The sequence below is a fragment of the Nelumbo lutea genome, chromosome 1, assembly GCF_056320005.1.
Source record: "Nelumbo lutea isolate HS-2025 chromosome 1, American lotus-T2T, whole genome shotgun sequence".
NCBI classification, from domain to species: Eukaryota; Viridiplantae; Streptophyta; class Magnoliopsida; order Proteales; family Nelumbonaceae; genus Nelumbo; species Nelumbo lutea.
In genome coordinates this window covers 206,508,213-206,526,167 of record NC_142684.1, presented here as the reverse complement: position 1 = coordinate 206,526,167, position 17,955 = coordinate 206,508,213, and the positions used below count along the sequence as shown (strand labels likewise).

The window sequence follows — 17,955 nt, the reverse complement described above, 5'->3', positions numbered from 1 at the left end:
TAATGTAGATAGAATAAATTATATTTAATTTTCAGCTTTTATTAATTTTTTGGGAAAACTAAATCTTAAATTATTCATTTTAGTTTTTATAATTAGAACTTTTTGTTTTCCATTAATTTTGTTGGGAATTTTATTTATTTATTTAATATTTTTATATAATAACTCTTTTTTTCAAATAATAACTATGTTTTCATTGTTAACATATAATATGTGTAAAATAAAATATATAAATCATCTAAGGTAGATGAAATATATTATTTTTATAACTTTTAGTTTTTACTAAATTTTTTATAAAAATAAATCTTAAATTATTTATTTTAGTTTTCACAATACTATTTTTTAACTTGTATTATAGATAAAAATAGTCCAAAAGTACTCGATGTACAATTTTGTCAAACTAGACACGGATACATCTCTATATCGATGTGTATTGGACCGTATCCATCGATACGGTGCGATACATACCAATACGGAGGCATATCGTACCAATAAGCATGACTCATATGATACGTATCCAGTCGTAGCGTATACTGCTTCCATGATCATGGATACAGAAACGATACACCCCGTTCAAGAGTGTCATATTGATACCTTAATCCTTGGTTAGAACCACAAGCATAAACCCATCTCCTACACCTTCAAGTAATGTTGGTAATTCATCTAACCCAGCTAGTTCAGAGATTAATTCAAAAGTTTGTACCACTTATTCTAGAAAAAAAAAATCTTGCGTGTGGGATCATTTTATTAAACTTGACTATAAGGACAAAAGTGAACAAAAGGCAGACCATAATTATTGTGGTAAAGACCTAGCTTGTCCATTTGTAAGTGGTACTAGTTCCTTAAGTAATCAATTGTCTAGATGTAAATAGTATCCCTTTAATAATATAGACAAACGACAAACAACTTTGGAAGGAGCATCACACTATCACTTATGCCTTACAAGTTTGATCAAAATGAATGTAGAAAGAACTTGCTAGGATGATTATTATAGATAAATTACCTTTTAAGCATATAGAACAAGAGGGGCTTTGTGGGTTTTGTGGTAAGATGCAACCAAGATTTATAGTTCCTTAGAGATTGTTATAGTCTTTATTCTAAAATTTAATGACTTTCCAATTTATTGAATACCAAGGTAAATTACCAAAATTATATTAAAATTTTAATTGAAATCTTCATTAAGTATCCATTTCAATTTCAATTTCAATGTTGAAATTAATTTTTCAAAATTCTATTATATACTAATTTATGATAATTCTTGATAAATATATACCAATATTTTATACTTATTATATGATAGTTTATTGCATTTTATGTAATTTAGTGGTTATTTTTGGACATTCCTTCCAATTTATGATAAACTGACGGGACCTGTGCGATAAATTAACTTTATTAAGAGAAAGTTAAACGATAGTAATACATAAGAATAGATATTTGTTTTACAAGAAATTTCGTTAGAATCGGCGGTTTTCTTTCGGCGGTCTTGTGTAATGCCAACAAATATAGGCAAATTCGCAAATAATTTAAGCTGCTTAGAGGCCGGCGGTCAGATTTGAACTCTAACAGATCACGTAACCACATGATGGGTCCTGGCATTTGTTATTTAGAAATAAAATAAAAAAAAATTAATAAATCTAAATTGGTTTGGCGGGGATCCCGCCAAAACGGATAATCGCGCCAAACGAGGGGTTCGTTAATACCAAACGACGAATCCCTCGCTAAAAATTCTTGAGTTCCTGTAATGCTCTTCTTTCTTCTTCGAGCTTTCTTGCTTATTTTTCTTCCTCCAACGATTCAAAGCTTTCTTATTTCTCTTCTTCCACCGATTCAAATGAAGTCATAACCACGAACAGTTGAAGCGTCCTCCACTGATTCAGAGAACTATAAAGCCAGCCACGAACAGAGGTTGATTTGAATAGTCGATCGATTCAGAGAGATCGATTTGAAAAGGTGAACCTGTGAAAACCCCATCGATTTGAAGCCAAAGTGTTTGCCTTGAAGCCAGAGATTAGAGTTCAATCGAATACATACTGTTTTGCTCCTGGTATCCGCTCCTGGTAATCGAATACATACTGCTTATTTATTTGGTTAATTATGCTTTTATTTATTTAGTTGTTTAATCCATATTGTAATAGTAAATGTCTTCGTCTTAATTTATTGGTTTATTGTGCCATTTCCTTGTTGGTTCTTGGGAATTAAATTTTGGGGATTAGTTTGGTTTAGTATACTAAATTACTAATAAGATTTCTGTATGATCTAGGGATTAATTTTTCTATCATATATGTTTATTATCCTTCTTACACACAATTCTCAGTACATGGAAAATGTTTATATATGCATTTCACTGATCAACGGTCATCACCTAATTTCCATGTAGCAAGTTTTAATTTAAGAACTAACCCCAAAATATCCAAAAATGTAGATGAGGTGTTTTCTACACCTTTATTTTCATATTTAAAATTCAAAGAAAAAAACAACTATTATTTTATTAGGAAGAAGAAACTCAAGAAGTGCAACTGATAAGTACGTGAAGTTTATGTGAAAATTTATTGTGAATGCATTGTACTTTCTTAGAGTTTCAGGTTGCTGCCTTGGTTATATCAGACACATACACAAAAAAACGCTAGGATTCATAATTGTAGTTCAATGGTTCAAGAGTTTGATTGAAGTTGTACAGATTTAAGTCAGAGATTCATAATTGGAGTCTTTCAGTTCAGCAATTCCTATTTGTGAGGGGATAATAAAGTCTTTCAATTCAGCAACCTCTGAGTTGCTATTCTGCCTACTTAAAGACTTTATTATTCCTAAGGAGGCCGAATAGGGGTATCTCTGAGTTGCTATTCTGCCTGGAATATTTTGTTAGGTAACCTCAAGATGATGAGGGCTTTGTAACCTGTTTCCAGCATACTTTGAGCCCATTTCAATCACCTAATAAGCTGCTGTTTGGGTGGGTAATGTGTCATATATAATTAATTTTTTTAAGATTCCAACAAATTTCTTTAGGAGTTTGTGACTTCATAAACCATATTCTACTCTACCAATTATGATTTCTTGGCCATTATCAGTCATGACAAGTAACAAGCTTATAAATGTACACCAACCACATGGAGTCTTCAGTCTTCACTAGATGGTGAGTCTCAGGATATCTTTTTATCAGTAAAGAGTGAAAATTACTAGCTAAGACAGAAAGAAGAATGATCATATTGCCTAAAACAACAGCAAGACAGAAAATGACCTAAAAAATCAAATTAAAAGAGAAACAACATATTAAAAACACATTCCCAAGGATTTTTTTTTTTTGAGAAAAATTAACTGAATTTATCAAAGCAAGAGTACATGAGATAATGTACAACTAGAGCACAGACAACTTACGAAAACATATGTAGATTTCTGTCACTATACATATCTTCCCTGTGTGCAGCAGATTTTGCCAATTGATCAGCTATAGAATTTAGTTCCCTAGGAACCCAATTAAGGTTGACATGCAACAAACCCAAGATGTCTCTGGCCTCTGTCAGATAGTGGACTAACCTCCAAGGACCTCCATCCTTCTCTCCTTACAGGTTGTTTTGAACTGAAAGACTTTATTGTTCCTATTTATTATCCCTCACTCCCTCATTAAAAACTTTATTATTCATATTCTACCTTTGAACTCAGAGGTTGCTGAACTGAGTCTAGCAATTCCTATTTGTTTTGATTGAAGTCAAACTCGTTTTAATTTTATTCCATATTAAAGTCTTTCTAAATTTGAATAAATTTTTTTCCAGATTATCATGCCCATGTTTTCTTAGTTGTAAGTAACATTATACTTGGTCCAACCTCATGATCCAGCTCTGGCAACTTTGAATGGGAAAATTTGACTGTGACTATTGAACCTACAATATTTCTGCTAAATGCCAGGCTTAGGGATGTAGGACAGAATATCGGTGTGGGCCCACAACTTGGCACCTGTCCTTTGTTTTGAGCATTAGGAGCCACCATTGGATGGGTCTTACTTTAATACTGATTAGTCTGGACCAGATCTAATGTACAGGAGATCATAAATTCCCTGATTTTGTTGCATGTAATTGAATGGTAGGACAAGTTTCTCTTAAAATAGTATCTTTTGAAGTAGTGCTCACATGGGATAAAACTCATCTGAGTAGGCTGCTTTATGAAGCACCCGTTGTATACCGATTCATGTGTGGAAGGAAAAGTTTATCCTTAGTCTTGATCAATGCTCAATGTTCTCATTTCATTTGCACTATCATATATCTGCACCAATAAAAATGGATTTGCACTGCAAACAAACCACACTTTAACATTTAACTATGCTAATACCTAAATATTTTGGTTTACCAATTTGACTAGTTGGCAACAGGGAATTTAGGTGGTTGACTAGGTGATGATTGAAGGAATTGGAGCTGGGAAATTAAGGGCTGAACTGCTTTGACATATGTTTTTATTTGGGGTTGTTGAATAAATAGGCGTACTGTGATGGTGCATAGGGCTAGAGTTCAGTTTTTAATAACAAAACATTGTACACAGAGATACAACAGGGTCCTCTCCAATATAGGGCTGGATCAGAAATACAACAGAACACATACACCACAAAGACTCACTCAAATTACATACTCCAAATGGATTGAGAGTTGAGCAGCTCAGCACATTCAGGTGCTTAAATTTAGGATTAGCAACCACCCAAGAAAGCATTAGATATAAAGTCCTAGTGATAGGTAAATGGCATATTTGTAGTGAACTATCAAGGTCATGTCAGCCATAATTGGGTTTGGCTTGATTTTTTCTTAAAGGCAACTCTAGTTTGGCTCATGGCTGGAGCAATAGTAATTGTATCTTTGCAACAATTGAAAGGGTTCCTTATGGTCAATGGATACTTCATAGAAAAATGAATTTAGGGAAAAATGCATTAGTTTGTAAGATCTGGAGAAAACTTGTGAAAATGTATATATGAGTTTCTTAGTCTCTTTCTTGCAAAGAAGAGATTTTTAGCACTATATATCATAGGTAGGTAAATGTTTTCCAATCATTGTATAATTCCTTTCATCGTCATTAGTAGATTGCCTAAGGAATTTTCTAACAACTGCTTCAAGTTGCTCAAACGTGCCTCCTCCCCATAACTGTCTCCAGTACCAATTTGACAAGAGCTAGAGTCACCAGGGGCCCTGGGTGGCTCTTCTTTTGAGTGCTCTTGGGTTTGGGTCCCAGTTTGATGTATGAACTTAGCTCTGAAATGAAGCAATAACAAAACAAGAGGGAAACTAGGAGAGTTGATGCAGTAAAATCTTCAAAAGAAGGGATTCTCAATAAGATAGTTGGAAAGTCAAATTCAGATAAGTGTACTTTTGTAGATAACAGAAAATTGTATATGCATCTTATGCCTTCTTTGTTTCAACAATATTGACTTCATTTGTTTCATGATAGCAATTTACTAATACTGTCAAATAAAATAGGAGGTTACCTGGATGATTCATGAAAATCTTTTTTAACATGTAAAATGAGTTTCAAATGCTTCCACTAATAAAGAAAGCTAGGAAACAAATTATGCTATTTGTTATTATTTGGACCATGACAAAATATTGTTATGTGTAGGCAGGATATGTTGGGGAAGATGTGGAATCCATATTGTACAAGCTTCTTAGGGTAACTTTCAGACTACCCTATTCAGATAGTGTAGATTCCTGTAGATAGGGTTTTTCCTGCTTTTTTTTTTATCAGTAACAAATCATGGGCTTTATTAATTAAAAGGACACTTGTTTGCATAAAAAACCTACATTCTAAGTATCCTTACAATTATAGATTGAAAATACAATTACTTGTGCTGTTATTTGCTACATGTCTTACAGTATTTTCAATTTTTTTATCAGTAACAAAAATTAGTATTTAATTAGTAAACAAAAGAAATAAGTCTTCCTTCTAATGGGATTGGAATGAGGGCAAGTAGAACCAGCCTAGATCTGATACAAGACCTCCACTTATAACAGTACCACTTTATTACACAATCAATCTATCCACCCCTAGACCTGCTGATCCCCAACACAATTCATTATGTTGATTCCTGCCCTTTGCTAGTGCATCCACTAAACTATCCACCAATTTGGGAAATGAAATTTAACAATCAGTTCATATGGGTTGTCAAGATCATTGTTTTCTTATCAATTGTTGTAGGAGTTGTAATCATTCATGGAGAGTGGAAGACGAGAGAGAGAGAGAGAGAAAGAGAAGGAAAGGGAGATGCGATTGAGAGAAAGAAAACTATCTTTGATTGCCGCCAGTTCACTATTTATATTAACTTAATAAAAAAAGAATAGAAATTATTAGCCTTACAACACTCCCCCTCAAGTTGGGCTGAATATGTCTATTATGCCCAGCTTGTCACATAACTCATTGTGTTGTAAGTATGGAAGCCCTTTTGTGAGGACATCAGCAAGTTGTTCCTTGGAGTTGACATAAGGGATGCAAATTTCTCTTTTTTTTCCAATTTTTCTCATATGAAGTGTTTGTCCACCTCAATGTGCTTGGTCCTTTCATGTAGGACAGGGTTGCTGATGATGTTTATTGCTGCCTTATCGTCATAGTAAAGAGACAGGATTATGAACAACAACTCCAAGCTCTTCTAGAAGATTCTTTAGCCAAAGGACTTTAACGACCCCATGTGCCATAGCTTTATATTCAGTTTCAGCGTTTGACCTTGCTACCACACTTTGTTTCTTGCTTTTCTAGGTCATTAGGTTTCCTCCCACAAATGTGTAATACCCACTCGTGGACTTTTTGTCATCCACAACACCCGCCCAATCAACATCTGTAAAGACTTCCACCCTTAAGTGATTATGTTTGCTGAATAGTAGACATGTTCTGGGATATTTTTTCAAGTATCTAAGAACTCTCTTTGTTGCCTTCATGTGTGGTTTCTTAGGAGAGTGCATGAATTGGCTTAGAACCCTAACTAAATAGGCAATGTCTGGACGGGTCATGAACAAATAAATCAGCTTTCCCACTAGCCTTTGGAACTGTTTCACATCTTTCTGAGGTTCACCATCACAGTCACCCAATTTGTGGTCAACATCCATGGGAGTATCTGCTGGCCTTGCACCTAGTTTTCTTGTGTCCTGTAATAGATTAATGATGTATTTCCTTTAAGAGATAAAGATACCATTTTCTGAGCGAGTGACTTCAATCCCAAGGAAACTTCAGGGGACCTAGATCTTTCACTTCAAATTTAGATGCAAGGAATTGTTTCAATTTTTGTATTTTTGAATTCCAACTTTCTGTAATGATGATATCATTTACATACACTATCAATACAACAATCCGTTCTTGACATCTCTTCACAAAGAGTGTATGATCAGATTGACATTGTTTAAAACCTATCTATTGAACTGCCATGTGAAATTTATTGAACCATGTTTTGGGAGATTGTTTTAAGCCATAAAGAGACTTTCGTAGCTTGCACACCTTATTTTCACTTTCCTTAGCACATAATTCAGGGGGTTGAACCATGTATACTTCCTCCTCTAAGTCACCATTCAGAAAAACATTCTTTATCTCTAGTTGATGCAATTCTCAGTCAAGATTAGTAGCTAATGACAGGAGAACCCTAATTGAGTTCATCTTAGCTATTGGAGTAAAAGTTTTATCATAATCAACCCCGTACACTTGTTGTACCCTTTGGCTACTAATCTTGTTTTGTACCTTTCAATTGTTCCGTCTGTCTTGTGTTTAACCGTAAACATCCATTTACACCCCATGGGGTCTTTCCCCTTCGAAAGATCTACCAATTCCCAAGTTTAATTTTTGTAAAGAGCATTGATCTCCTCCTTTATGGCATCTGTCCATTTGGGGCATTTTAAGGCTTCTGCAACAATTCTGGTGTTTGGTATGAGGGGAAAATGTGATCATAAGGGACAAAATGGGTAATGGGGTGTTTGGTAGTGCATGACCTAACTCCCTTTCATTGAGCAATAGGAATGTCAAGGCATCCATAGTAGGAATAGGGGTATCGATAGGTGCAACAATGATTGGACTTACCTCTTGGGGGTCTAACTATGTCGGTTGCTCAATGTTTGATTGTTCCACATCTCTATCACATTGATGATCTTTACGATGTGTACGTTGGAAGACACGAAAGGGAGCAAGGTTCGGAATAGAAGGAAGAGATTTGGCAGACCTGAACATGCTTTTCTCCTTGAGGAGAAGCAGGGAAGAATGGCTTAGACTCAAAGAAGGACACATCCATAGACACAAAAAACTTATGACTAACGGGATCAAAGCATCGATACCCTTTTTGAGAGGAGGGATACCCTAGAAAGATACAAGGAATGGATCGATGGTCTAACTTACCTCGAGATGGAAACAAATCATGGACAAAGGCATGACAACCAAAGACTCTCATGGGAATGGAAAATAAAAGGGGATTTAGGGGCAATAACTTATGAGGGGCCATGTAGTTCAGCACTTTGGAGGGCATGCGATTGATGACATAAGCAGCTGCAAGTATAGCATTCACCCAAAACCTTTTTGGAACATTCATGTATAACATCATCCCGTGAACTACCTTAAGGAGGTGTCTATTTTTTCTTTCTGCAACACCATTTTGTTGTAGTGTTTTGGCGCGTGAGCTCCTATGAATAGATCCGTGGGAGACAAAGAACTCATTGAGCTCACTATGGAAGTATTCTTTTGCATTGTTGGATTGGAAGATCTGTATTTCAACATGGAATTGCGTAAATACCATCGTCTGTAAATCTTTCACAATCTTTGGAACTTTGTCTCTTCTACGCATAGGAAAAGTGAAAAGTTGTTCTACATTGTTTGCTTAATTGACACGTTTGACACTAGAACTCTGACACTAGACATGACTTAAACAAAATTAGAAACAAAGACTTTACTATTTCAAAAGAAACATGACCTAAACGACTATGCCACAAAAAAAATTGACTCTTATTTGACTGACTATGCGACTCTGAGGATGACACCGAGAGACCAGTTTTGTTGTTGAGAATGTAGAGACCATCCACTAGGCTCCCTCTACCAATCGTCCTTCCAAAAGTTAGGTCCTGAAAAACACATGAGCCAGGAAAAAATGTTACACTATAGTTTAAAAAGCTTGTGATACTACTAATTGAAAGCAAATTTATAGGAAGTTGAGAGACATGCAATACACAATTTAGGTTAAGGCCATGGGGAAGGGATATTGATCATTGGCCTGTAATGGAGAAAAATGAGCCATCTGCAAGTCTCACTCTATCCCTTTCTGACAAAAGGCTATAAGTCTGAAACAAGTTCGACTTACCGGTGATGTGGTTGGAGGCCCCTAAGTCAATGATCCAAGGGGAACCCATTGGAGTGACATGAAATGTAGAAGTCGTATTATTTGATGTAGATGCAAATGAAGTAGAGGGAGTACTAGTGACTGAGCTATCCATTTGTTGCAAAACCCTACCATAAGACTCCAGGTGTTCTCTGAAGGAATTCATTATATCTGCCTTGGGGTCAGAATTATTAAGGTGGTCCCGGGTAGTATCGGCAACTTGAGTATCTTGGGTTGCCACATGTGCTGCATTCTGTGTTGTATTCATCTTTTTCTGTCATTGATTTTTACCTTGTTCTTGGTTCTTCACTGCCCACTTGGGTTTCCCGTGGATGTCCCAACATGTGTCACGTGTATGTCGTGCACGCCAACAGTGGGTACAAAACAACTTGTCTTTATCATCAGTCTTCTTAGTGTCACTTTTCTTCCCTATGGAGTTATTATTCATCGTAGCCAAAGCAACTTGTTGCTCCTCCTCAGCTGTAACTATCACACTCTGCCTACTTTCTTCCGATTGAACAAGGGAGTATACCTCGTGAACTAATGACAACTCTTTGCTTCCTAGGATCTGAACCCTCAAAGGTTCATAGGCAGGGTTCAGTTCCAACAAGAAGGCAAACACACGTTGTTGAGAGACCAGCTTCCTGTAGGCCTTAGCATCATCATCATGTTTCCTCTCTATAGCCTGATAATGATCCAATTCTTTCCATATGGAGGTAAGGGCTGAATAATATGAAGACAAACTACGGTTTCCCTGTTTATAGGTTGAAGATTCAGTTTGTAACTGGTAAACCTTGGCATAATGCCTTTGCTCAGAATAGGTAGTTTTGGCTTGTTCCCAGATTTCACTAGCGGTGTTTGCCCACATAAAGTTCTTCTTCACATCAGATTCCATGGCTGCAAGGAGCCAAGACATCACCATACTGTTTTCTTGGTCCTACCTATCATTTTCAACTGTCTCACCTTTGGGTTCTTTCACCCTTCCATTTATCTAACCAGTTTTTCCCTTTGCCATTACATAGAATTTTACACTTTTAGCCCACTCCAAGTAGTTCAGACCATTTAAAGGGGTAATTGGCATGGGAAACATCATGTTTTCACCTCCCATACCAGTTGTGCTACGAGTCGGTGTAACCCCCGATGAAGTTGATTCATAATTTGCCATAGAATACTACTGAAAACAATCCAAATCCCACACAACTACACAACAGTCACAAGCAGAATACTAACCATCAAGAAATTTACTTCTAGGATGTGAGGAAGAAAATAAGAAATTGTTGAAATAAACTCTGTGATAATCAGTCCAACACAACCAAGGCAGACGTTACTATCAATCCGACTACAGCCCATACAGTCTAAGAATCCAACATCCAAACGAGTGTAAAGAACCAAGGAATAAGGTCTTCACACCATTGGCCAAAAAAGAGACAAAAACAAGAACACACCTATCTAGCACTTGTACGAAGGTGCCAACCAAAAATCGACTTCACAACATCGAACAGAGAAGAAAGGGAGTCTTTATCAGCATCGCCCTTCTTCGATTAGGGTTTCCTTGATACTACGATCAAAGAAGAACCCACAGAAGAAGGTGCCACCAGTAGTCTGCTAGGGTTTCTCTGTCTTCCATGTCCAAGAATTTAAAGAAGGAAAAAAAAAGGCAAAGCAGGTTCAAAACAGGAGGGACCAAAATTCTTTTACAGCCCAAAAACTTGTTTTGATACCATGTAATCATTCATGGAGAGTGGGAGACGAGAGAGAGGGAAAGAAAAGGAAAGGGAGATGCGATTGAGAGAAAAAGAAAACTATCTTTGGCTGCCGCTAGTTCACTATTTATATTAACTTAATAAAAAGAATAGAAATTACAAATATGCCCCTAACGGCACACCCTAGAAACAAACTAATAAGAAAAAAGGAAAAATAACTAACTGATAGTATCTTTAAGAGAACAACCTACTAACAACAACTATAAAGTAACAATTAAATAAGCCTTACAACAAGAGCCACAATCCCTCATTCATTGACGATGTCTACCCAATTGCCACTCTACGATCACCTTCTAAAATCAGTTCTGTTCAATGTGATGTGAGTCCAAGTTTTAGTCCTTGCAAAAGAGCCACCATTTAAGCTCTTTATGAGCTTCCTACCAACACCAGATTTCTATAAATGATTAGGATTTTTTTTATTACACTTGCAATACCTGAAGGTTCTGGGTTGCTAAGGCTGCAACCTTTGAAGTTAAACTTTGATCTTCCCAGCCATGCCTTGCCCATGTGGCATTCATTTGTTGTCTTCTTTATGCATATCCAATCTTTGTAACCCATCCATCCTCTAATCAAGGAGTCCATGTGACTCCCTTGAATTTTTCCCTTGTCAATTCCCGATGTGCATATCCAATCATTTGTTTAGGTTCAATTTGGGAAGAAAGCAAATACAAATATGTATAGTACAAAACCTCGTAAATTGCATTTCTAAACTTTGTATTTGCATTGTACATATTTGTATTTGTACTCTTTCCAAATCAAGCCTTATGAACAGGAAGGGTTCTTTCTTTCTAGTTTATTTGATAATACCAACGATTAGTTGATTATTCTGTACACCCAGGAACTCAAAGCACAAAGTGTTCCAGAAGATCAGCTAGAGCTTCTTAAGGGAGTGAGTGGAGCTTTTAGGCTAGGAGTCTTTACAACTCTTATGCATGTCAGTGGTGCTGGTAAGACCGTTCTAATGAATGTCTTAGCTGGGAGGTTGGTGCATTTGATGCCTTTGATGAGGTGATACATGTTTAATTCAAAAAAAAAAAAATCAGTAGGCTATACATGAGTTAACCAATATTTATAAATCAATGCCTTCAATGTTGGAAAAAATAGCTACTTCTATTGAAGCAAGGAGGAGAAGAAATATATGTGGGACCATTGGGACGCCATTCTTGTCATCTAATCAAATATTTTTTTGAGGTGGGACATTAAGTAGAGCTTATCAATTTTACGTAGGGCTTATCATGAGGAAGGGAAGGAGGTGTCGTGGACCATTTTGGTAAAAGAGTAGGACTTTTTTTTGCCAAAACCTACGCCGGTGGTTTACACTACCGCCACACATGTACATTGAAAATCATGTCAGCGGTCTGCTTTTACTTGTACCCGCGGTTTGTAATGCTGGTATTTGTAATATATTTGAAAATTATCAATTTATTTTTTACTTTACCAACGGTTTATGATTGCTGGTATAGTATACGATAAGCTGACAATTCTGACAAAATGTCGGCAATACTTAATTTAATAGTCCAAATTGATGCCACCTAGGCTCGCGGTTTTGTACAATTTTGTTGGCAGTCATGAGTTTCCCCGACAGTGGCTATATCGGGAAAGAAAGACCGTCGGTAGATTGTCGGCATTGGTCAATGCCGACAGTCTTTTTTGTAGTGGAACTCCACGAGTTGGTCGATTTTCTAGTATTTCTGTTCAACATTGATTTAGCAATTTTCCGACTCAACCAAGTTTGGTAAGTTTCGGTTTAGCCATTTGTAAGACCTTACCATAGATATATATTAACATTTTATATTTTAAATATAATTTTTTTTATTCAGGAAAGTGGGAAAATTCCCATGTTTTTTTAGTCTAAAATATTTTATATCATAAATTTAAATTTTTAATTTATTTTTAATAATACCACTATAAATTATTATATTTAAGTTCAATTTTTAAGTTTAAATATTTTCTAGAAACAATCTAAACCGAAAATAGACCAAAACTATTACAACTCGAGTTGGCGGGTTTTCATTAATGGTCAACTGGTTTCGGTGACAAACTCCCCACTTAACCATGTCAATTTGGTTGGCGAAACAGCCTACAACTGAAAGAACCAATCCTTGAATACTCCTAATTTTAGTTAAATTAATAGTCTAATCTATAATAAATAATAATAATTTAATCTCCAATAACTATTAAAAATTTATAGAAAAATACACAGTTATTGAAAATTAATTTATAATGAAAATACAATATATATCTAATAAAAATACAATAAATACTGAAAATATATTAAATTAGTCAATAAATAGTGTAATCTCAAATAATGGTTAACCTCTAATAAATATTAATCAATAAATTGTAAAAATACATAATTACTAAAAATAATTTTTTAAAAAATACAATAAATACGAGAAGTTAAATTTCAAAAGTTAAATAATAGTTGATTAATCTCCAATAATCATTGGCAATTTTTTTGTTAAATAACAAAACAAAATAGGTTTATAAATAATTATTTGAAAACATATTTATAAAAATATAATATATAATTACTGAATAAAAAATAAATATTAATTTTAGTATGTATAAATATATAATGAATATACACTATTATTGTAAAATGGTTACTAAGATATATTATTTTTTAGAAAGTTATTTTCTATAATTATTAATTGATATAAGTGAAATTAGTTATTTACAATATTATTTAGTTATTTAAATAATATTGTTATTTAAAATTTTAAAACATTAATTACTTATTGGATTTCATAATCCATAAAATTATAATTAGTACTATTATTACATAACTCATTATTAATTTTGTAAAATATTAAATTATTATTTATACATATATTATAATTATTTTTCTACTTTTAAGACTTTTTTAAAATTTATTACATAATTTCGTTATTTTAACTATTTAAAATTTAGTCACATTAAATATTTTGTTATTTAAATAATATGTAAAATATTAAAATTTTTTATATTGTTTGAATTTTATTTATTTTAATGTTATTGTCTAATATTAAATGTTTTGTTATATAATTATTTAGCTATTTTAAATTTTTTACTTGATGAAATCTTTAAATAATGTTTTATATTTTTAATATTAAATTTTTATTACTTGAATAGCATTTAAATTGAATAATTCTTAAAATTATAATTTATATTGTTACGACATAATTTCATGGTGAAATTTGTAAAAATATTGAATTATTAATAATATGAATATTATTAAATCTATTATACTTAATTTTTAAGTTTTAATAAATATTTTAAAGTTAGTATATAATTTCATTATAATATAAAAATAATTTAGGAGAAAGTGGGGGGATGTGGTACCTTCTTATTAGTTTAATGGGAAATTATGTGGAATTAAAAAAATAAAAAAATTGGAAATTAGAATGGGGGCTTGGAAGAACGAGAGGCATGATGCCATGTACCATCTTGCTATATATATTTACTAGTAGGGACCCGTGCGATGCATGTGTTTTATTAAACGAAGGCTAAACAATAGAAACAGTCTGAAAATTTTTTGACCAATCAATTCGTATCATAAATGTGCCAATCAGGTGTTATTTATAAAAATTCATGGGGGATTTTGATTGATCAAAACTCCTTCGATGCCAAATCTTTCCCGCATTATAGATTTTTCCTTATATTTTATATACTACTTTTAATCATTTTTTACAATACAAAAATAATAATAATTAATTTTAGCTAGGGTTGTTCATCAAACTTATGAAACCGACCAACTTGACCAACATGAACCGAGTTGATCAGTTTTCTATTATTTCTGGTAAGCTTTGGTTCAATATATAATTTCCCAACTTCACTAGGTTGGATTAGTTTCGCTTTGGTCATTTGTAAATCAACCAAAATCAAACGACTTGGCGTGTGTGTGTGTGTGTGTGTATATATTATTTTTAGTATAATTCTTTTTATATGGGAAAGTGAAAATTTTCTCATATTTCTTATTCTAAAATATTTTATATCATAAATTTAATTTTAAAGTTTTATTTGTTAATAATGCTACAACAATTTTTAAATTTAAATTTAATATATATATATATATATATTATTTTTAGTATAATTCTTTTAATATGGGAAAGTGAAAAAATTCTCATATTTCTTATTCTAAAATATTTTATATCATAAATTTAATTTTAAAGTTTTATTTTTTAATAATGCTACAACAATTTTTAAATTTAAATTTAAAATTTTCAGTTTAAATCTTTTGAACCGATCGACCAAACCGAAAAACGAGCCAAATTGATACAACCCAAGTTGTCCAATTTTCACTAATGGTTAGTCAAGTTCGAGTGACCAACTCCCCAACCTGACTGGGTTGATTTGATTGGCCAAACAACCTACAACCAAACAGAACCAATCCATGAACACTCCTAATTTCAACTAAATTAATAGTTAAATGTCTCTAATAAATAATAATAGTTTAATCTTCAATAATTATTGAAGATTTATTGCGAAAATACACAAATATTGAAAATATGTAGATAATAAAAATACAATAAATACAATAAATACAACAAATTAAACTTTAAAAGTTAAACAAGAGTAGTTTAATCTCCAATAGTTATTAAAAAATTACTATTAAATAAAAACAAAAATAGATTTATACATAATTACCGAAAATATATTTATAAAAAACAATAAAAAATTAATTAAAACACAATAAATATTAATTTTAGTATATATTAAAATATAATAAATATAGATTATGATTTTTAAATTATTATTAATAAATATTATTTTTTGATAGTTATTTTATAGAATTGTTAATTAATGTAAGTGAAATTAGTTATTTACATAATCTCATTATTTAAACTTGAAAATATTAATTATTTATTGAATTAAATAATCCTTAAAATTATAATTTATAGTATTTTTACATATTTTTAATTAAAATTGTAAAATATTAAATTGTTATTAATTTGAATATTATGTTATAATTATTTTTCTAGTTTTAGGAAAATTTTTTAAATTATTACATAATTTCATTATTTTAACTGTTTAAAATATAGTTATGTTATATTTCATTAATTAAAATATTTAGTTATTTAAATATTTAAATAATATATAATTTGTGCTAATTTCTTTTCATGTATTTTAAGTAATTTTTATAAATACTGATAATTTATGTTGATTAATGGTAATTTATTATTGGCTATATTTTATGATAATTCATTTTTTATTTTTTAGCTATTTTCTGTTAATTTGTATTAATTAATTTATTTTAAATTTTGGTAAACTATTTTTGATAATTCATGGTTTTTGATATTTATACTATTTGTACTAAATTCTGGAGAGTTCTAATTTTTTCACTATATTTATTTACTAAGAGTTGATAATTCTTGGTAAATTATTTGATAGTTTCATGTAATTTCAAGTAATTATCATCATAATTATATGTAATTTATTGATAATTTCAAGTAATTGTCGTCATAATCTCTACTCATTTTTTGATAATTTATTTGATAAATTTTATGGTTACATTATTTGATAATTTCAATTGTAACAGTTATCAAATAAAAGAAAAATCGAGTAACAAAATTTTTAACTAACAATATTCAAAGCACAAAATCTATAAATCTAAACCAAAGTAATTCATTAAGCAGAATTCAAATGACAGCATTTTTAACTAACATTATGTAACATTCAAAGTACAAAACCCAAAAATTTAAACAAAACCAATTCAATCAGCAAAATTCAAACATTGTTTTTGCTAATTTTTATTATTAAATATTTAATTATGAACAGTTTATTTTTGGTAAATATATAATTTTTTTATACTTATTATGTGATAGATTATTGGTAATTTTTTACTATTTTTGATAACTATTTGGTATCTATTTGGTAATTTATTTATTAATAATTTCTTGTGGTTTCTTTTTATATCATTTTTATAATTATTTCTTTATTTGACAATTTAGGTATAGTAGTATTCAAATTTAAAAATATATATATTCAGATAATAATATTTTTAACTAACAACATGTAATAATCTTGAAAGAGAATAGTATTAATTTTCTTCAATTTAAATCTTCATTAAGTATCAATCCCAATATTGCAATTAATTTTTCGAAATTACTGGAACTGGAATCGTTTTTGAAAATAATATCAATAATTTAATGACTTTCCAATTTTCCGAAAACCAATGAAAATTACCAAATTTAATTTTCGAAAATTATTTTGAATATTTAATTTCAGTAATTTCAAAATAATTACCAAATTCATGAAAGTTAGTTTATGGAAATCAATAATTTAATATTTCCCAATATACCAAAAACAAAGATAAATTACCAAAAATTACTTAACTTATCCTATAATATAATTAAATGTACATTTATTTTGAAATTAATTAAAAATACCAAAATCAGTGATTAACATTAATATTACTTATCGATATTAATAATTATTATTACTGACATCAGTAATTTTAATATTAATATTACCAATTTTAATTTAGGGTAACAAGAATCTTGATATCACCAAAGACAATGTTCCCGATGATTTATAAAACCCTAATTTAAAATAAAATAAAATTATGTAACTTTTGTCTTTCAAATCCAATAATGTTGACAAAAAAAAAAAAAACTGCCTTGGTTATGTCGTGCAACCTTGCAAATGTTTGGTTTCTAAGATATTTCACATGAAACAATCAGTAAATCAATGCCCCAAATTCACCTTTCTTTAATTTGAACCAACAAAAATTAAGGAAAGAGGGAGAAGGGGGCGACTCCAAATAATTGTGATAGCGTTCTCTGTCAATAGGGGTTTTGACTTTTTTTTGAGTTTCACTATAAAATGCTCTCCTTATAGTAGAGGTGGTCACGAGCTGAGCTCTTTACGAGCTATTCTAGCTCGGTTCGTAAAAAACTTGGTTCA

At 31.6% G+C, this 17,955-nt stretch overlaps 1 long non-coding RNA gene across 1 annotated transcript; it reads left to right on the top strand.

Annotated features, from left to right (window-relative positions):
• The first annotated feature begins 1,496 nt into the window (after nt 1-1,496).
• Nucleotides 1,497-5,828, top strand: LOC148880587 (uncharacterized). Its single transcript, XR_016104605.1, has 2 exons — nt 1,497-2,054; nt 5,587-5,828. It is a non-coding gene; the product is annotated as an uncharacterized LOC148880587 (long non-coding RNA).
• The last annotated feature ends 12,127 nt before the right edge of the window (nt 5,829-17,955 follow it).